Source organism: Meles meles, chromosome 12 (assembly GCF_922984935.1).
Source record: "Meles meles chromosome 12, mMelMel3.1 paternal haplotype, whole genome shotgun sequence".
Lineage (NCBI taxonomy): Eukaryota > Metazoa > Chordata > Mammalia > Carnivora > Mustelidae > Meles > Meles meles.
Window position 1 is genome coordinate 86,654,012 of NC_060077.1, and position 22,165 is coordinate 86,676,176.

The 22,165-nt window shown below is 36.0% G+C and overlaps 1 pseudogene; it reads left to right on the forward strand.

Annotated features, from left to right (window-relative positions):
• The first annotated feature begins 9,456 nt into the window (after positions 1 to 9,456).
• LOC123954549 lies at positions 9,457 to 10,020 on the forward strand (annotated as a pseudogene).
• The last annotated feature ends 12,145 nt before the right edge of the window (positions 10,021 to 22,165 follow it).

Sequence of the window (22,165 nt, forward strand, 5' to 3'; positions counted from 1 at the left end):
TGTCAAACTCAGTCTCAGACCCAAGCCTCCCCAGCAAGCTGGGGGTGGGGGGCCGGCGAGGCTTTATTAACCATGAATGCTGATGTCAGTCCTGATGCTGTTATGTCACCGAGTTGCATGCATCAATCTTGGAAAGAAAAGTCTCTGATGATAGCCAGGGAGGCACTTGTGGTTAAGCCTACATACGAAACCAAGCTTCAAGGATAGAGTTGCAATCAACACATTCCTTTTGAATCCTCACCGGGAAGGGGGCGATGCTTTCTTTGTCATGCAACACAAAGCCTCAAGCCCAAGGGTTGAAATGGTCTCTCTAGACTCTGACATCAGCTCTGTTGGACACTGTTCATTTCCCCAGTGTGATAAGGCAACAAGGAATGTGTCCCTGCTAGTGGCTCTTTCTCTGCCACATTTCCTGTTGGGCATACTCTAGTGATGCCGCTTGGATAGTTGTCCTTGTCTCCCTGACATTCATTTTTGATGCTGAGAAATGTTATTTTCTGGCTATAGAATTCTGTGCCCATAGTAATTTTCTTTCCATAATTTAAAGGTATTCCATTATTTCTTGATGTCTATTGTTGCTCTTGAGAAATGGGCAGAAACATCTCATTGCTCTATTTAAACGAATATCTCTTTTCCCTCTTCTGCATTAGTGATTTTCTTTTGTTACTCTGGTTCTTTAAGCAGTTTTCCTGGGATATATTTAATTGAGGTTTTGTTTGCATTTTTTCTCTTCTTAGTTTGTAGATTTTGTTTAAAATCTGTATTTTTTTTTAACTTTTGGAAGATTCTCAATCATTTATTCTTCAGATTACACTAACTTGCCTCTGTCCTACTTGATTTACTTCAAGTAATCTCTTAATCCCAGTGTTGAAGCATCTTAAACTTAAGTAGTGATGTATGTCAATTAGTTTCCAATAAAGCAGGAAAAAAGACTAGTGTGTATTCTTCCTTTTTTATTTTGTATCTTATGAATTATTCTATTTTTTCTTAGATTTTGAAAATTTTACAAGAATAGATGAAAGAGCATAACATTTCACATTAATCTTTCCCTGAATTCAATCTGTAGGTAAAGGCATTTTTTTCCAGCTAAGGAAATACTCTATGATTTATTTATTTAATTATTACCAGTCTTCCATCTGTTTCCTTTTTTCCTCCTGGAATTATGATTATTGCATGTTGGGTTTTCTGGATATATTTGTAGGCAAGTCCCTTATCTTTTCCCTGATGGTTTTCTTCTGACAAATTTCTTCCAATATTTCTTCCAAATCACTTAGTCTAGTCTCTTCCTTGAACTTAGGCTTCATTTACTTACTAAGTTATTTATTTAGAAAATCATCTTTCATTTAGGTTCAGAAAATAATTTTCTGCTGATCTCAGACCTCCTTAATTTTTTGTTAAATTTCATTCCTCAATCTCTTTTGTGTTTATTTTTGACTGACTGATGATTTTCCTTTCTTTGGGTGCTGACCATTTAGAATTTTTTTTTTTTTTTGGATATGCCACCTTAGTATCTTTATGAAAATAACTTCAAGATTTTCCTTCACTCATGGCACAGGGCTAAGACATGTTCAGGTACTCTATAAGGAAATCAACAGATAAATGCAATTTTTCACTTAGCTATCTCAGAGAGCCTGGCTGATGTTTGTCTGAAAACAAATGAACAAATAAGCAAAAAATCCTGGAGATCAGAGCTAAAACTACAGAAGGAGGAAACTCTGCAGATTGCCATGGTCTCAGAATCTCCCATTTCAGTTTTGTTTCTTTGTTTTTGTGAAGATTTGTGTGTGGGATGTGTGTGTGTGTAATATAAATTATGCATATAATGGACTATGAAGACAGTAATTAAGGCAGTGTAGTACTGACAGTAAACGAACACATAAATAAACCAATGAAAGAGAATAGAGAGTTCAGAAATAGACCCCCAAATACATAGTTAACTGATCTTTCACAAAGAGGCAAAGAGAATACAATGGAACAAAATAGCCTTTTCAACAAATGGTGCTGGAATGCCTGGACTTCCTGAATGAAAAGAAAGAAATAAAAAAGAAAGAAAGAAAGAAAGAAAGAAACAGAAAGAGAGAAAGAAAGAAACAAACAAGAAAGAAAGAAAGAATCTAAATGAAGTCTTTATGGCTTCCACAGAAGTTTACTCATAATGGATCACAAACCTAAATGTAAAATGCCAAATTATAAAGCTCCCAGAAGATAACAGAGGAGAAAATCTAGATGGGCTTGGACTCCTGGTGACTTTTTATACACAACACCAAAAGCATGATCCATGAAAGAAAAAATTGAAGTCCAAAAAACAACTTCATAAAAATTAAACTTTTCTGCTTTGTGAAAGACATTGTCAAAAAGAAAAAAACCTGTAAACTAAAATCAAATATTTGCAAAAATATATATCTGATAAAAGACTGTTACTCAAAATATTCAAAGAACACTTAAACCTCAAGAAAAAAAATGAACAATCCAAATTTTAAAAAATTGGCCAAAAATCTTAACAGTCACAGAAAAGACATACCGATGACAAGCAAGCATATGAAAAGATGTTCTCATCATATGTCATCAAGGAAATGCAAATTAAAAGAACAATGACATACTATTGAACACTTACTAAAATGGCCAAAATCCAAAATACTGACAACACCAAATGCTGGAGATGGTGTGTAGTAACAGAAACTCTCATTCATTGCTGGCGGGTTTCTCACAAAAGTAAATAGTTTTACCTTATGATCTTGCAATTTCATTCCTTGGTATTTATCCAAATGAGCTGAAAACATGTTCACACAAAAATCTGCACATGGACATTTATTCATAATTGTCAAAACTTGAAAGCAGCCAAGATGTCTTTCAGCAGGTGAGTGGATAAATAAACTGTGGTACTCCAGACAATGTAATAGTATTCAGTGATAAAATGAAATGAGCTTTCAAACATAAAGAGACACAGGAATTTTAAAGTAATATCAGTAAATGAAATAAGCCAATCTGCTACATACTATATGATTCCAACTATATAATATTCTGGACATATTATATTATAATACTATTATAATATTATAATATAATATTATAATAGTATTATAATATAATATAATATATAATATAATATTATATTATATTATATATTATATTATATTATAATATAATATTATATAATTATAATATAATATTATATTATAGAGAAATATTACAAAGAAAGTAAAAAGATCAGTGGTTTGACAGCACTTAGGGGAGAGGATGGGATGAACAGGTGGAATACAGAGGATTTTTAGTGAGAATGCTCTGTGTAATACTATAATGTATAATGATATGTATCTACCTATATATGTCCAAATTCATGAAATGTACAACTAAGAGTAAAACTATGGACTCTCAGTGTTAACGATGTATCGGTGTAGGTTCATCAGTTATAATAAACGTACCACTCTATGGGGGATGTTGATAGTGGGGGAAGCAATATGTGTGATGTCAGGAGTATATGAGAAATGTCTATCTATAGCTTCTCAATTTTGCTGCAAATCAAAAACTGCCCAAAAGAATAAATTCTTTAAAAAAACCACGTAAGTTAACATGATATACAATATCATGAAAATGCTTGTGGACCAATTACCAAAATTAGGAAATAATGCATAAAGCTTCAGAAACCCCAAAGTACCTTATCAAGTGGTCTGTCCATGACCAGTGTCTTGACAGATTTGGCCATCATTCCTTTTTTTCCATACAAATTTAACCACGGTGTTTCTTCATTTCACAGTTTGAATCTGTTCAGGTGAGGATTTCTTTCTGTTTAGCCCCTTTGGGATTCACGGGGACTTTTGAATCTCTGGATTACTAGCTTTTATGCCATCGGGCAATTGCTCAGCCATTATTCCCTCAAATATTGCCTCTGCTACTTTTCTTCTTCTGCAGCACTGATCACATGATATTAGGCCTCCTCATTGAATTATTTTGGGTGTCACACTCACTTTGACATTTTCTATCTCTTTGGTTCTACTTCATGCAGTCTGAAAAATTCCTTCTCACCTATTTCACAGTTAACTAATTCACTCTTTAGCTGTCTTAGTGAAAGCTATACATTTTATTAATTGCATTCTTAATTTTATTAAGTTTAGTTGTTACTGTAAGAAGAGTTTTAGTTTTCCCCAAATCAATGGATGCAAGCTTTTCTATATTTCAGCTAAGATTTTAAGCTTTATTGTCTGACCTGAAACACAGTTGATTACAGTAGGTGTCAATTTCAATATCAACTCAAAATGAGTATTGTCTCTGATATGTATTTTTTTTTTTTTTTTTTTTATAGTGGCTCTGATGTTAGTTTATGTTTTCTATTTATTTATTTTTTTTTCAGCGTAACAGTATTCATTCTTTTTGCACAACACCCAGTGCTCCATGCAAAACGTGCCCTCCCCATCACCCACCACCTGTTCCCCCAACCTCCCACCCCTGACCCTTCAAAACCCTCAGGTTGTTTTTCAGAGTCTGATATGTATTTTTATTTCTCTTTCCACATGAATGAAACATCTCATTCTCATAGTTTTGTTTTGTTTTGTTTTCTTCTTCTTAATTGGTCAGTGTCCTCAAGGTAAATTGGGTTTGAATTCTGGGTTTCCAGTTTTGGGGCCCTTGCCTTCTCTTGGATTTTTTTCCTGGTAATTGCTTTCTATTTTATTGGTTCTAAAGACATTTCATTTTACTCAGTAGTAGGATTGATACTCAAGGCCACACCATCATTGCTAGAAGTAAAATGTCTCCTTGCTTTATGTGCTTTCTTCTGTAACTCTATTTTATTAGGCTATATTTCTGGAAGTATTTATAGTAGATTAATTGGAAAGCTTGAGCCTTGATGCACTGATATTTGATCATAGATAGACTATAAAACATATATTAAATATATGCCAGTGCAAAGAATCTTAAATCTATTAAACTATGTTAAAACATTAATAGTAGTCTGAAATTTTAAATTTTAAGATAATTATATAGTATCGAATTTGAAATTGATTTAGGAGAAAAATGTTATAAAATGTATTAGGACATCAGAGTGTTGAAAATGTCCATACCAAGATTTCAACTGGGTCAATTTTTTCCAATGTTACCGAGATTATGAAATTAGATGACCTAATAAGGGCACTGCATAACTGAATTTTATTTCCTTTATGTTTCCAAATAATATCGATTGACACAATTGAGTATAAGAATAGTAAATATATATGGAATAAAACCCAATTTCAAAAAGCCAGTATTATTTTTTTTCTTTCCCTACCCCCTACAACCCCCAGCCCTGCCTCTCAAATTCCTCATATCAGAGAAATCATATGATAATTGTCTTTCTCTTATTGACTTATTTCATTCAGCCTAATACCCTCTAGTTCCATCCACATCATTGCAAATGGCAAGATTTCATTTCTTTTGATGGCTGCATAGTATTCCATTGTGTGTGTATATATATATATATATATATATATATATATATATATATATATACCATGTCTTCTTTATCCATTCATCTGGTGATGGACATCTAGGTTCTTTCCATAAATTGGCTATTGTGGACATAGCCACATTGCTATAAACGGGCGCACATGCCCTTCGTGCACCCACTACATTTGTATCTTTAGGGTAAATACCCAGTAGTGCGATTGCTAGGTTGTAGGGTATACAGCTCTATTTTCTACTTTTTGAGGAACCTCCATGCTGTTTTCCAGAGTGGCTGCACCAGCTTGCATTCCCACCAACAGTGCAGGAGGGTTCCCCTTTCTCTGCCTCCTCACCAACATCTGTTGATTCCTGACTTGTTAATTTTAGACATTCTGACTGGTGTGAGATGATAACTCACTGTGGTTTTTATTTGTATTTCCCTGATGTTGAGTGATGTGGAATACTTTTTCATGTGTCTGTTGGCCATCTGTATGTTTTCTTTGCAGAAATGAAACAAGAGGGGATCAGAAGGGAGACAAATCATAAGAGACTCTTAATCTCACAAAACAAACAAAATCAAATCTCACAAAACAACCCCTCCCAGGGTTGCTGGGGGTGTGGGGGTAAGGATAGAGTGGCTAGGTTATGGACATTGGGGAGGGTGTATGCTATGGTGAGTGCTGTGAAATGTGTAAGCCTGATGATTCACAGACCTGTACCCCTGGGACAAATAATACATTACATGTTAATAAAAAAAATTAATAAAAAATTTAAAAACAAAAAGCTAATATTAAAATATTTCTATATTCCAAATTTACACTTTTAAATGGGTTTTATTAATTCTTTAGCTAAAACTTAAAGTACATCACAATAAGTTTCTTTAATTTTAATTATGACATATGTAAAAGATTTTTCCAGGGACTGTTGAAATATTTGTGGATGAAAACATGACCACCAGACTTTATCTTGTTTTTTTAAGCCATTCTAAATAGAATGTATATGTCAAACTCATACAGTCTCAAATTTGAAGATAGTTACAGCAAAAACTAATTTGTTAAAAAAAAAAAAAGAAAGAAAGAAAAGAAAAGAAAAGAAAAAGTCAAAGAAACCTATGATTCTTTGGAAAACTGCCAAGCAGGAATCAACCACATTATAATGTATATTCATTAATATTTTCACACCACTAATAAGCATTTGAATTCTAGAGAGGTTATTGACCTTATAAATTCTATAGATTACACCTAAATTGTTTGTTAGCAAATAGAAGTTTGTTCTTCAGGAAGCCTAGAATCTGAATTCCAGATAAATTTGAAGCCAATTACTTTTGTGAATAAGTTTTTCTTTTTTTTAATGCCATAGATGAATATCAATTGCACTTTATTTCAAAGCTAGAAATTTTACTTAGGAAACTAATGATTACCTGTGTCTAGAAAAGATTAAGATACAGCAATATCTTTCAGGTTCTATAAATATGGAATCAGAAAAGTTGGAAAAATTTGAGAAATAGTTTGGGTTTCCAATAATCATAATTTTATAATATTTACAGTTTATAGTACTGCTCACCTTGATCAAGTTATCTATCTTTATCTTAGTTGAAACTTTAGACTAATCGCAAGAAACACTGCACATCAACATTACTCGTGGATACGGGAAAATAGGTGGCATATTGCTGATCACTCTGCTTCAGAAAAGCAGCAGGTTGGAAAAACACTGATGCCAATTAATACTTCCAACATTAAATAATTTATGTCATTTTTCTTCTTTGATCTCAAGCCTGAATCCAAATCTGACTCAGAATTTACATGGCAAACTTGATCCAATGTGGAATTTCTCCAGAATTCGGCTTCAGGTCCAGTGAATTCTTAATTGGTTGACTGCAGGTCTTTGTAATTTGACTGACATGAGGGGCTAGGATAGATCTAGTTGGGTATTGCAAAAATGGGAGCCTAATAATAATGACGAACACATAGAGTATGGCCAATGTGTCAGGCACTGTTATAAGTCTACACATATTAACACATGTTAGAATCATTACTCTACATACTCTGATAATACAAAAGTGTTGGTAATCTATCTGACATCATCTAGGTAAGAAATTGTTTACTTATTCATCAATACAATAACTTTTCCATGCCTGTAAAATCATTAGCATAACTAAGCATTAATTATGTGCAAAAATTGCATATATAAATTTAAATATACAAAATAATCTCCCTGCAGGAAATTTTAATTCCAGATGTGAAGATTAAAAAGAAATTTACTAGAATATAGTATAATTCAGTGAATACAAGTTTCTAGGCAATTGTTTGAGGTAATATTCTGGGTAGTCCAAGTCACAAACATCCATACATCCTTTTGCTTGGAAATCATCAAGCCATTCAGTGATACTGATACTCTGGAAGCATGTGTATAATTCAAAAGATCCAATTCATCTTAAAGCAGTGATATCTAATATATAACAAGAGATAATTGCACTGAGTGAATAACTTATACATCATGTCCTTTATGATCTGGTTTTACAGATAAACTATTATGGAAAAATAACAGAGAACAACATAATTAAAACCTGGGAATTTAGAGCAAGAAGGGATCATTGGGGTTCAGAGCAGAACAGTGAGAATGACTGCAGAGGGAATGAATATAATTCATATAAAAGGAGAAGATGTGAAAAAAAACCACCTGGGATTGCAGAGCAGCCTGATAAATGTCAAAGGGAACACATGTCCTGACGTGTGGCAGTCCGTGAGGACATGAGGCAGCTGTGTATTTTTAGCTAGCTATGCCTCACATGAAGAGAGAAAGAAAACAAGTATTTTAACACATGAGATATTTTTAAAAACACAACACACAATTTTCATTTTTTCTACTCTGATTTTTTTATGCTTCAATTTGTTTCTCGTTATTTTGTTATGTATTTTACTAAATAATTACACTAAATTCTCCATGTTAGATTTATAGTTACCATAATCTTTTTTTGGTAAAAATTAACTTTTTTGTTACCTCAGCTCAGTGTTACCTAATCTACCAAAATTGAGGATGGAGAAAGCTTTTCAATCACTTTTTCCCATTTAATTTTCATTGGAGATTATCAAAATGTGTTGAAAGCTCACAAGTTTATTCTAAATAAGTGGACCTTCCTTTATAAATGCTAAATGATAGGGACGCCTGGATCGCTTAGGTGGTTAAGCCTAATGATCAGCTCAGGTCACGATCCCAGGGTCCTGGGATCAAGCCCTGCATTAGGCTCCCTGCTCAGCAGGGAGTCTGCTTCTCCCTCTGCTCGCTCCTCCCTCTGCTTGTGCGCTCGCTCTCTCTCTCTCTCTGACAAATAAATAAAATCTTAAAAAAAAGATAGCAAACTAAAAAAATGGATCAATAATATGCGGTTGTTATGAGGTGACTCATGTCTCTCCCCCAAATTAAGATGTTGAGGTGCTAATCTCTTGTTTGAGCCATAGTTGGTGGTACTTTGTCATGCTCACCCTCGCAAACTAATACATCTTCAAATAGGGAAAAGCTCATGGTCTTGGAATCCCTTACCTTAAGTAGTGACATAAAATATGGGTATAGTATTGTGATGCTTCTTCAGCAAGATAGCAGATTATACCATCTCACTAGACTTTGTACTGTTCCACAGATAAAGTCTTAACAAACGTGAACTCACAATTTGAGATCACAGACCTCAGAAGGACACACTATACCATCAGCAAGAGATAAGCAAGAGACAGAAGATACTGCAAGCAGAAAAAGTAAATCAAGGAATTGTTGGTCTTTATATAAAAATAAGTTTAAAATGATTAAAGATAGAAAAGCAGGAGGAAAACAACATAAATATACATAGTGCAAAAAGTCATTTTTAAAAATGAAACAGAATCTGAAATAAAAAGAATAAAAAGGAAAATATTAAATTACGTATAAAGCTGGAGAAGACACGCATTTAAGAAAAATAACTCAAGGCATATACATTGGAATTTGTACTGATGCAATGAAGAAGGATTAAAAGATGACAGCATGGCTCCCTTTGCCATATCTACTACGCGGATGAAGACCATTCTCGGCAATCAGATTGTTGACATTCCAGAAAATGTCGACAGCACTCCGAAAGGACACACTGTTACTGTGAAGGGCCCCAGAGGAGTGATGTCAATCACATCAGTGTAGAACTCGGTCTCCTTCGACAGAAAAAGAAGAGGCTCTGAGTTGACAAATGGTGGGAAATAGAAAAGCACTTGCTACTGTCCGTAGGGTCTGCAATCACGTACAGAACACGGTCAAGGGCGTCACACTGGGCTCCCTTACAGGATGAGTCTATCCATGCTCACTGCCCCATCAACGTTGTTATTCAGGAGAGTGGTTCTCTTGTTGAAATCTGAAATTGGGGGGTGAAAAATGTATCTGCAGGGCTCGGATGAGGCCAGGTGCTACTTGTTCAGTGTCTCAAGCCCAGAAAGATGAGTTAATTCTTGAAGGAAATGACCTTGAACTTGTATCAAACTCAGCTGCCTTAATTCAGCAAGTCACAGCAGTTAAAAACTAGAATATCAGAAAATTTGGGGTTGGTATCCATGCTTCTGAAAAGGAACAGTTCAGCAGCCTGATGAGTAAGATCCAAGTTGTCCAGCTACAGAAACAGCAAGATGTCAGATGATTTTTCTGACTTATTTGTGATATTTTGAAGATGCAGTAAAAGCTGTATTGATTTGGGGAAAAAATGAAAGTATGAAAGACAACTTAAAAGATAGTATAAAAGGATGAAAAATCCCAACATATTTCCACTGGCAATCCCAGAGAGGAGAAGACAGTGAATGGGAAAAGTAATGTTTAAAAAATAAAGTGTCTAAGAAATCTTCCAGTATTCATATGAAGCTTTAATTTTAATAAGCCCACAATCTTAAGTATGAGAAATTAGGGGAAATTTCAGAACACCAAAGACAAAAAGTACATCATAAAAATACCCTTAAAAATACAGATTATATGCAAATAAATAACAATTAAACATTTTAACAGAAACAAAAAACAAACAGAATAAGCTGTTAAACATCTAACAATTAAAAACAAAGACATTTTCAGACAGAAATCACAGCTAAAATACCAGTGAGGAAAGAACTATTGAATTATATATTCAAAACAAGAGCTATCAAAAGTCACACAAATATGTGTACAAAGAATGGTAGCAAAGACATTGTTAAACATTTGAATAAATGTAAAGTGCATTGATTGTGTATTGCAAGAAAATTAATCATAAAGTCTAACTTGAAGGGATATTAAATAAAGTAGGACTAAGTACCAGGCAAAAATAACATGCAAAATGCCTTGCAAGATGGAAGGGAATTACTTTGATTTAAAACCTTTTCAGATATTTTTGCTGTTTTATTGTTATTTAGGAAGATGTTGGTTAATATTTAAATGTGTGATGTCAGCTATTAATGTTTATCATATTATTAACATTTAATAAAGTGATATCTATTGTTTTAATAAATATATTTTCCCAAATTGATCACACCTGTGTAATCAACCCCCAGATCACGAAATAGAATATCACTGGAATCACAAAGGTTTCCTTTCTGCTTCCTCATAATCATTCTTTCCCCATGGAAAACCACCATTTAGATTTCAAGAGTCGGTTGCTTACATGACTGAGCCACCCAGGCACCCCCATCTGTTCCTCTTTTGATGGATATTTGTGTCTAGTTTGGAAAGAATTGGGCCATTTGCACAATGCTACTATGAATATGTTTTTTCATAAGCATATGGACACATTTCTTTTGGATTTATATCTAGGAGTGACAATGCTTGGTAACAGGGTAAGTGTATTTTTAACTTTCGTTGATGCTGACTAGCAGTTTTTTAAAAATGCCAGTTTACACTCCCACCAGCAGTTTATGAGAATGTGGTTGCTCAGCAACATCTTCCTCGATCCATCAAATTTTCTAATGCTTTTCTTTTAGTAAATCTGATAAATGTGTGCTGATATTACATTGTGGTTTTAGTTTGTGTTTCTCTGATGACCAGTGAAGCTGAGGACCTTTGACTATAGTTATTAGACATTTGAATATTCTTTGTGAAATGTTTGTTCAAGTCTGTGACTAGTTTTCTTTGGGCTGTCTTCTTTCTTTCTTTCTTTTTTAAAAGAAAGTTCTTCATTATATTCTGGACCCACTGTACTGACAGACATGCGTATTGCTACTATTTTCTTCTTTGTTGATGTTGTCTCTTTCTTCATGGTGTCTAAATTTGTTACTTTTTAATGTCTAACAAATTACACCAAAACTTGCAGTTTAAGAAAGAATCACCAATCTAGTCAATTATCAATCTTTGGCTGGACTCCGCCGGATTGTCACACTGGACTGAGGCAGGCTCCGGTGATCATGGTTGGCATCATGCATGCATCAGTGGCAAGCTTGGGACTCACTCACTATTAGCTTGTCACCTCAGTTCTTCAAGTGCCCTCTCGTTCACTAGCAGACAAGCTTCAGCCCATGAACATGACAGCCACAAGGTCTTGAGTGGAGTAAAGAGGGGCAAGCCCTGATGTGCAAAAATGGCTGCTTATTTCCTCTTGCTTCATGTACTCCAGCAACCCATTTGACCACACAGAGTCATCTGGTCAACCTGGCTTCAACAGGACGGAAAAGAGATGCTACATAAAGATGAGAGAATCTGCAATGTTGCCTTGAAAGGATAAGGTTGCAGGGAGAGAAAGAATATATCCCATTTTTACAAGCTACCATTCATTCATTGTCTGTCTCTGGTCACAATTATTAGATGCTAGTCTCATTCACCCGTGTCTATGATCCACCTCTCAAAGGTGTAGAGAAAGCAGACTATGGATGCTGGGACTTCAAAACGATGGGGCATGGTTTGTCTAGATTTTCTTTTAACCTCATATAATCTGAACATGGATCTACAGAAGGTTAACAACCCTGAGATGTCAGAAGGTTCAGACTCAAAAAGCCCCCAAATGCCTTCACTCTCCAGCTAAAGAAGCAAGAAAGATGCAGCTTGGCAGGACAGTAAACTTTTTAGAAAAAAGCAGATATAGTTAAGCAACCCTCCAAAGACAGAACTGTGGCCCTATTCCACTCACTCAGGAAGAGGCCAAAGGACCACCAACTTCTACCCTGTCTGGGCAGTAACAAGATGTGGGGAAAATACATGCCAAGGTGTTGTCGGAAAATGATAAATAGGGAACCAGAACTTATGTAGCTTGTGGCCAGCTCTGTGTAGTTATTATTCGAGCTGAATCTTACTATATTCACCTTTTAGTAAGGAAATAGTGTTCATTAACACTTAGTGTGAGTGCCATTATGCTAGAGCTTTCTGTCACCTTCTCCTAAGTTTTATTTGGACTATATTTTCATGTTTTTAATTTTTTTAAATGTAATTTTCTTCCATTTTGTGGAATTGTTTTCTTAATGTTATTATTCATTTTTTATCTTACAGATCACATTTAACAAATTGCTTTCTATTGACTTGTAAGGATTTGCCAAGAATAATTAAACTTGTTTTCTCTCAACTTCAGGAGTCACATGGAATTTTATTTATACATACGCACATGTATGCAAAAACACAATCACAAACAGATGTAGAACGTATACATGTGTTTGTATACATTTGTGTGTATATGACATAGATAAATGTAGGAAATGGCAGTGAACTGTTATAAGATTAGAAAGTAGAAATTAGTATTGGTTATATTTGTTGATTATAAATATGGTTGATTAGACTTGTCATAAAATGTTTCTTTAGTAGGGTTGGGCATCATTTTGTAGTGCCTTTGAACAACATGGCAATATATTCTGATAAATACAAATAAGACATGCATGATTGATATCAATGGTTCACAAATAGAGAAGATTATATGTTTATTTGGTAGATAATATGAAATCCTAATGCATCTTACCTTCCAAAACAAATTCTTGATAAACATCCTGAATTTATAAAAGCAGTTGTATTTAAACTTCTTAAGTGTACTTTTCAGGCATTATAACTCATATAAATAAAATATGCTAATATTTTAAATAAAATTAAGAAAATATTATTTTACAAAGTACAAATATGCATACCATTAAATAACTTGCATTAACAATATATGCAGAAAATAGTGCTCCAAGCAGATTATAGAAAGCATATGTGTTATAGCACAATGAAATTATAAACATTTAAGCATACTTAAGAATATCCACAAAAAATTCAACCTTGAAGAAAACAGCACAATAAGATTTTCTAAAGAACATAAGCCATAACAATTTTTTGGTTTTTCCTTGCTATTTCTAAACGTTTTAAAAGGTCAGTTTTTCAGGGTCTCCATGAGATTTCATGGAATTTGGCTTTTCATAGATTTGATGGTATTTTTTTCTTCATTGAGTATGGGTTTATGAAATCTAAATTGTCCCCAAGGTATTTTGTCTTTAAATGAAGTTATTGAAAGAACTTTTTTCATTCTTGACATCTCCCTGCCTGACAGAAAAATCCACTATACAGAAGTCATAGAAATAAACATTGCTTCCAGAAAAATAACTATAAGGCATGGTTTAAATATTAAACACCAGGTTTGAGTTTAAAAAAAGAAATAATTCTGAAATTAACCTTTAAAGTGGGGTTCACAGCATTCTAACTATAACACAGAAAAACATAGTTATTTTCTCACTAACTTAAATTAATTTTAATGCATTGATATTTTTATTTAACAAAAGAAGATAATTTAGTTAATAAAAGCAGACTTCTCATTTACTAAAAAGATATAATAAAAGGAATTAGAGGTCTTGAGAGACTGGAAGAAAGTTCCTGATGATTTAGTTTCAGGGCTTTTGGTTAGATCTCTAAGGGAAAGTGTGAAGTAAATTCACAGAAAATAGCTCTGCACTCTACATTTTTTCCTAATATACATCTCACAAAATGAAAATCCTCTCTCAAATTTATCCCAAGTCCTTCGAGAGTCGAAGAAATTATGTATCGATTTTAGAGTGAAAATGTTAGTAATAGGCAACACAAAACTTTAAGTTTCATGATTATATAATAAATTTGGATAATCTAATTAAACCGATTAAACAGAGAAAAAACGTTTAAAAATCACTCCCGTTATAGCTTCATACCATGCTCCCTAGAGAATGCCCAGCTATGACTTTCATCACACTCACATTTAGATTCATATAAGAATTTCTTGCATGAAGGGTGAGTCACTCTTTTGAAAATGATAGAAAAGATGTGTGTGTGTAACATTTTTCTATTGTCTTCTTGAGCATCCCTGTCCTTCATGCTGAGAAGGGCTGCATGAAAGCATTCTCTTCCTTTTTGGCAGGACATTTGCTCCAATTTTGTGGCTTAGAGCAAGAGTCCAGTTATTATATTACTTGAATGTGGTTTATTTCCTGTCATACCGTCTTTACTTCCCCTTGAAATCAGAGCTATAAAAACTGCAGGATGAGCCCTGGGGAGAAAGGGACAGTGTATGTGGCAAAGAGTAAATTATTTAAAAAAAAAAAAAAAGTACATGTCCTTTTGTCCTTCAGAAAGTTATGCTTTACAGCACTATGGGAAATGCTAAGAAATATATTCTAACTTCTTTTCACAGAGGACGTGGGAAAGTGATCAGCTTCTTTCTTTGCTTGGTTACCGACTTCTCAAGCACTGGTAGAGAGTGTGCTTCTGGGTCATTGTCCCCACTCTCCAATACACCGTCCCCCAACTCCCATGGATGACTGGGTACATCCGCACCACAGAAATGGCCCGGCCAGGTGAGCTTCATCGCTGCCCTCATGGATCCAAGGGGTCCTACAGAAAGAACCCCTGGGATTTGACTATTAATTATAATGCCTCTTTCACACAGCTTTCATTATCCTTAACAACAAGACCTACCTGTTGGAGGGTATAGGGAGATAATATTCATGGCACAGAGATTAAGAAATAAATAGTCAACGAAATCTGCAGCTCACGGTGACTCCCAACACGCTGTTTTAATGCGTAGGAACTGGAAACACATTCATCACATTCACTGACATGACATCCCCAAAATAAGCATAGGTACCAATTAAAAAAATTCTCTGTATTACACACCATAATATTTCTTCCGATCCGTCCGCCTTCCTTCTCTAACTGCTATTAAATGAACCGTCAGTGCATTCTAGGATCACTGTGTTCCTTCCCCGCTTGCGGGCTCATCTCCTCATCTACTCTTTCACTCACCTCTACACCCTGGAAACGCTTCAGGCCACAAAGACACTTAAATGTGTTCCCTGAATTTTCTTTCAGTTTTGTTTTCTTTTTGCAGGCCGTCCTAAACCTCAATGTGCCCGTCCTCCCTTGAGAAGCTTGCTTTCTGCCGCCAGTTTCTGCCACAGTTCTTTAGTTTCAGACTCCTTTCTAGAAGATTCTTCTATGATTTTTTTTTGATGGATGGAATTACTCTTGCCAGTTCCTAATTATAAAATTACTTTAAAACTTTATACAGAGTTACATATTTTTTCCTCAACTGTTATCTCCTTTCCCAGAGGTCATCCAAACTATGGTTTTTACATTTTTCAATTCTTTAAAGTGAATATCCAGGGTCACCTGGGTAGCTTAATGAGTTAAGCATCTGCCTTCATCTCAGGTCAGGATCCCAGGGTCCTGGGATCCAGCCCCGCATCAGGGTCCTTGCTCAGTGTGGAGCCTGCTTCTCCCTCTCCCTCTGCCTGCCATTTCCCTTGCCTGTGCTTTCTCTCTCTCTCTCTCTCTCTCTCTTGCTGTCAAACAAATAAATCTTTAAAAATAAAAATAAAATTAATATCCATCCAAAATGCTCCTCAAATGACTTTTAGCCATGCCTGTTATGATTTTAACCAGGTACAAACAGCGTCTCCATCAAGAATAATGTTTGATTTTGTTATGTTTTCACTGAAGTCGTGGCTTGATAAGGAATGTGGTAGAAAACAAAATGTTAGAATCACCTGTGGAATGTTTCAAATCACATTTGGAACTAGTAAAAGTGAGTTGGCAGCGTTTCCAGGAGACTCAGCACGAGCCCATCGCCTCAGGTAATCTCAATACTCAGAGAAGTACAAAGAGCTTTACTAGAACAACAGAGAGATTTAAGGGTTCCCTGTAACAAATCCCATTAAACGCATTCAAACACCTGCTAAACATACTGTTTGTTTATTGAGAACAGTCCTCAGAATGAAATTATCATTACATTTCTCCTTTTCTCTAAAAAAACCCACTTCCTATAAACTTTCAGAACATGATCCATGTTGCTAATCAAGAGTCTGACCCTTCTAAACTTTTCACACATTTCCATGAATGTCTCATGTCATTACCAACCTAACCAACGATTCATTTTTACTTAACGAAGACTCCCTATTACCACAAGCTATCTGACTTCACTGTCATTAAAGTCAAGAATGTCCCCCTCACATGTCAAGCCTTGGAGGTGATGCCTAAATATAAAATTGTTCTCTTCTTTTGTTTACTTCTGCCCTTTGCTTCTCAAGTCTGACTACAATTAGGTATCTCGTAGTAGAGACGGCACACAGCAGCTGTCTCCTTTACCCTTTTTGTGTTTTAAGAATTTTTCATTCTTATTTTTGTAATTACATGACTTAAAATCCCCCAACATCAGAGTGCCAGAAAGCTGTGGGCTGATTCACTTGAAAAAGTGAAATCATTTTCCATCTCCTTAGGTGAATATAAATCAAATGGTGCTCTGGTTTTAAAGCTCTCTTGACTTTTTTCTTTCTTCCTTTTACACTGCCCACCTTTCTTTCCCTTGTTAGAGGTCACCTTCTGAAGTCAGATGTTTTATATTTTGGAAATGCATTCCTTATGACTCAGATCCTGACAGTTTTACCCTTTTAATCTTTCTATCTGCATTCTTCCTTATCGCATTTTTTTCTTTCAAAGCTGGATAGATACCAGAATCATCCAGGAATCTTAAGAAAATATGGATTTTTGGATAATGCTGTAGGAGTGGCTTGAGACCTAGTAGTGTCTGTTTTTAGAAAGCTCTGCTAATGACAACGAAGGAGACAGTCGGTCTCCATGCCAGGAACATGAATTTAGGAATTACAGGTAGAGAAGAAGGTTGGTTTTCAGTGTATGACTTTTTCGCAACAAGCAGATGCATAATAGAAAAGATGCAATAATCAATATCACCAGTAGTGAAAACTAGCATTTTTTGGACCAATGTCCTCTCTCATTCCCCCAGTCTTTGCCTCTGCAACGACCACTGCAGGGCCAGCAACTGACGTCCCTACACTCTCAGCTGTGCCCGTGGGGACAAGGACTCTCTAGGTGTGAGGCAGGTGGTCGATACCTCAAGGACCTTCTTGAGCTCATCTCTGCCCTTGACTTGGAGGGATCCTCAGGTACCAGGCAATCTCCTCTGCCAAATGGTTGCCAGAGTCTGTGTTCCAGTGCTGACACCGAGATTTATGTCCATTCTCCAACTTTCATTTCATTCTCCTGAAAACTTAGATTCCGAGCAGGGCCACCCCAGTCTCCGAGTTTGATTTGCAAAGCCTTATTTCAAATCCATGTGCTTCTGTTTGAAGTGTTCTGTTCCCGCTGATCTGCATCCTGAGTTTCTGGTCTAATACACATCCAGCTCCCAGTAGCTCTTTAAGTGTCGAATCTTTGACTTGCTCATGTCACTTTCTATTCTCAGACCTTGTTTCTAATAATAGTGTGATTCCGTTACTAGTCACTACGTTTTTGTCTAGAGATGGCCTGTCCGCCTGGCCTTAGAGACTGTCGCTTGAGTTCCCATCGTCCTATTGAACATACCTTTGTGACACTGAGTGCTTTGTCTTGGACACCCATGGTGAATGCTGCCTGCACTGATTAGTTTAGGTTAAAGTCTCAGGTATTCGACCTTGACCACTTGGACAATTTTGCTGTGAGTTACCCTTGATTAGGAAATCTCGTCTTTGGCCAGAAGGGGAGGTTAACACTACATACTCACTTTTTCTGAGAGCACACCTTGATGCCTCACTGAACACTACGGATACATTAGGAGAAGTTTGATGCAGGATATATTATTTGCCCTATGCATTGTCATGGCTTTATCAAAATCATGTCCCCATGTGCTCCAAGTTAAGTTGTTCTTAATCTAGATTATGAAATCAATTAGGGAATGCAAATCGAGCGATCAGGTGAAGGAACACAGAGGCATCGGTCATACACAAAACACACATCCAGAAGACAGGGAAGTACAGTCCAAAGACAGTTCTGTGACAGCTGTAAATGGCAACAATTTGTTTCCTTGTGGAATTATTAATAAAGCTCCTGTATAGTTATCACGCACACATCCTCTTTTTTTTTTTTTTAAAGATTTTATTTATTTATCTGACAGACAGAGATCACAAGTAGGCAGAGAGGCAGGCAGAGAGAGAGGAGGAAGCAGGCTCCCCGCAGAGCAGAGAGCCTGATGCGGGGCTCGATCCCAGGACCCTGAGATCATGACCTGAGCCGAAGGCAGCGGCTTAACCCACTGAGCCACCCAGGCGCCCCCACATCCTCATTTTTAATGGGCAACATTTGCAATAGATACATACCGTGATCATGTAGGGTTCAAGCTATGAATAGACGTTTAAGAGGTTGCGTGACTGCACAGCTAATGACTTCGATAACTTGGTTGCAGTATGCCCTCCCTGCATATATTCACTTTTTTATCCAGAATTTAAAAGAACACTGAGTTTAAAGAATTACATCTCTCCTAAAGAGATTTTTAAATGCTTTTGGTAAATTTTGGTAAATTCACTAAGGCAGACTGGCTTGCTGCTCAGTGACGAAGATTTAATACTTAATGAAATAACAGAGGCAGGCAATCATTTCAAAGGGGAAGGTCATGACTAATAGCATAAAGATAATTAATTGCATGGATGTGAGACTTTGATACTATCATTGCAAACACTGATCACCCTAGAATTTTTATAAAAGATATTTTCTATTCAAGTTCCATGTTGTCTTATAAAGCTGATAGAGACTGACCATGAGAACAGAACTTACAAGGGACTAAGACACCTTTAAATCCATGGCTCAGAGATACAGTAGAATGTAGAGCAGGGATATATATAACATTAGCTAAGCAAGATTTTCTTACATGAATATGGGTAGACCTTTGAGTAACAGTGTAACTATGCTCAAACCACATTGTACTTTTACCACATATTGGCATGAGGACAGCTGTGTGCTGTTGATGATGCACCTCTCTTTGCAAATCTCCATCATATTAGTAGTTTGAAATTACTGATTATGCAGGTTATAGCTTGGAAACACACAACTGCTATACATTGGGGACTTGGGAGGGGAGTTGATTATTCAACATCTACCAAGACATTCACTGCAAGGTGAGGAAGGTAAAGTGTGCAGGGTAAGAATGTCCTTACCTCCTAATGTGACAGCTGATATAGGAGATATTAGGACACCTTGTTATAGGACATGTCCTGATATTTATACATACATGTGTGTGTATAGAAAGAGAGAGAGAGAGGAGATGTCTTGATATAGGACACCTTGTTATAGGAGGGAGAGGACTGTGTACAAAGGATGACATTTTTGCTCACTTTCTCCCAAGAATCCATGTGTCAGTCATTTTTTGCTGCCTTCAAAATGGTACCACAAGAGGGCTAGATCCCAGTCCTGGCCAGCACACTTAAACATGTAAAAAATATGAGGCACCTGGGTGACTCAGTTGGTTAAGTGTCTGCTTTTGGCTAAGGTCATGATCTCTGGGACCTAGGATCCAGTCCCACATTGGGCTTCCTGCTCAGCGGGGAACCTGCTTCTCCCTCTCGTTTAAACTCCCCCGCCACTCATGTTCTATCTCACGCACGTGCAAATAAATAAAATCCTTAAAAAAAATGTAAAAGATAATACAGCAAGTATATAACTTCGCTAGGGGAAGTCCTTTCTTTTGTATCCAAGTAACTGGAAGAAGAGTGGATCAGGTAATCGTGTATCCTGCTGACCTGCCAAAGCTAACTCACATCCTGAAGGCAGAACACTAATTAGCAAAATGTAGGATCCTGGCTATTAAGATCAGACATTAAAATAGGGAACACCAGGGGTTCGGGAAAAATCTGAGAATCCTAACCCAACCTCCAAAGCAACTCTGGTTGCATGCTTCCTCCTAGGAGGGTCTAAATAGACATATATTGTAATAAAAATGCTGTATAATATTGATATTTTAGAGTGAAGTGGAATGACGCTTTAACCCCCTGGTTGATTTTTATCAATTATTTCCTTGAGGTCAGGGAATGAAAAGTCAGTGCAATTCTGATTTGAGAGCAAAGCTGGCTATAATTTCTTGCACTACTAAATATTAAAAAAGTTCCTCAAAATGAAATTGGCATCCAGCCAGCTCAGTTTGAAGGAGCTCGTATCACCAAGGAGGCTCAAAACCAGGGATGTACAAAACAAGATGTTTTACCAATTAAGGCCTTATTTGAGCCCAAGTGTTCAGCGTCATGCAAAGTAGGATTCAGAGAAGGTGAAGGACGAAATCTAAATATTGCCATTCAAGTTTCTCTTGAAGGCAATTAATTAGAAATGTTTTATTGAAATAAGGTCTCAAGGTTATTCAGCTCTTGAAATACTTAGGCCTTACTCTTTGTGTTAGTATTTTCAGATGTTCGTATCTAAGTGTTCCTTTCAATATCCTTGCTTTTCATCTGTACCCACTGTGAAACTCCGGTACACGTCTCCTGTCCTTCTCATCAAGTAGCTTGATGCTAAGGGATTTCTTAAAAAGACTTAGGAAAAAAAGAAAGTATTTCATGACAATTAAAATTGTTTTAAATCTTAAAGAAGAATCTTCATTTCGATAATAGTGACTAAAACTAAGAAAAGTCTGCCCATCTGGCGATGTCCAACCAGTTCCCATTTTGCCACCTCATTCTATCCTGTGTTTAGTCCAAGGGCTGTTGCCCACCATTGATGATTACATTTTAATTATTCCTTTACAAGTAATTAAGAAAGTAAGTAAATATAAAATGCTCTTTTTAAAAGAAAATCAATGAATGAACCTAAAAATAGTGAGATTAATGGCAAAGAGCATTCAGAGAACAGTCTCTTTACAGTATGATTAGGTCTGTGCATTCCAGTGTTAATAACTCCAAGGGTCAATTTGGATCTTCCCAAGGTCTGCTGCTTTTAGAAGCCAATGATTCCTTCTCACAATCTAATTCTGAGTGATAAGTTGATGGATATTCTGTGTACTCTTCCAGGATCCTGTTGGCTCTCTTTATTCAAGATACCCTTTTTAATGACAGATCAATATTTCCAGGGTACATTTGCTTTCACTTCCTATACTCGGGAGTCTGGGTGGCTACACAGTCACTAAGACCATCATAAGCACAATCTCCATCATCACTCAACCAAGAGTCTCCTGAGAGCCTGCTTCATGCTCAGCACTGTGAAAATTGCTTTAGAAGACAAACTAATAAAAACTGAAAAATGGTATTATAGTCTTCAGAAGAGAGTAATCAACGTGGCAAAGAACATTACACCATTATGCAATTAGAGTTTTGGAGTCAGAGAATTTTTGAATTTCTGATCTGCTTCCAACAAGCTGTTTAGTCAAACTAACCCAATTAATGAAATCGAACTTGTTCCTCAACACTAAGAAACTGGATTATATAGTGCATTTAGTATGTAGAATAGTGCCTGGTACAATTTAGGTACATATTGTGGTCAGATGACAATCATTATTGATATAAAGATATTGTGTAAATATCATCAAATGGGGAAAGAAAAACTGGTTTCTGTATCTGAA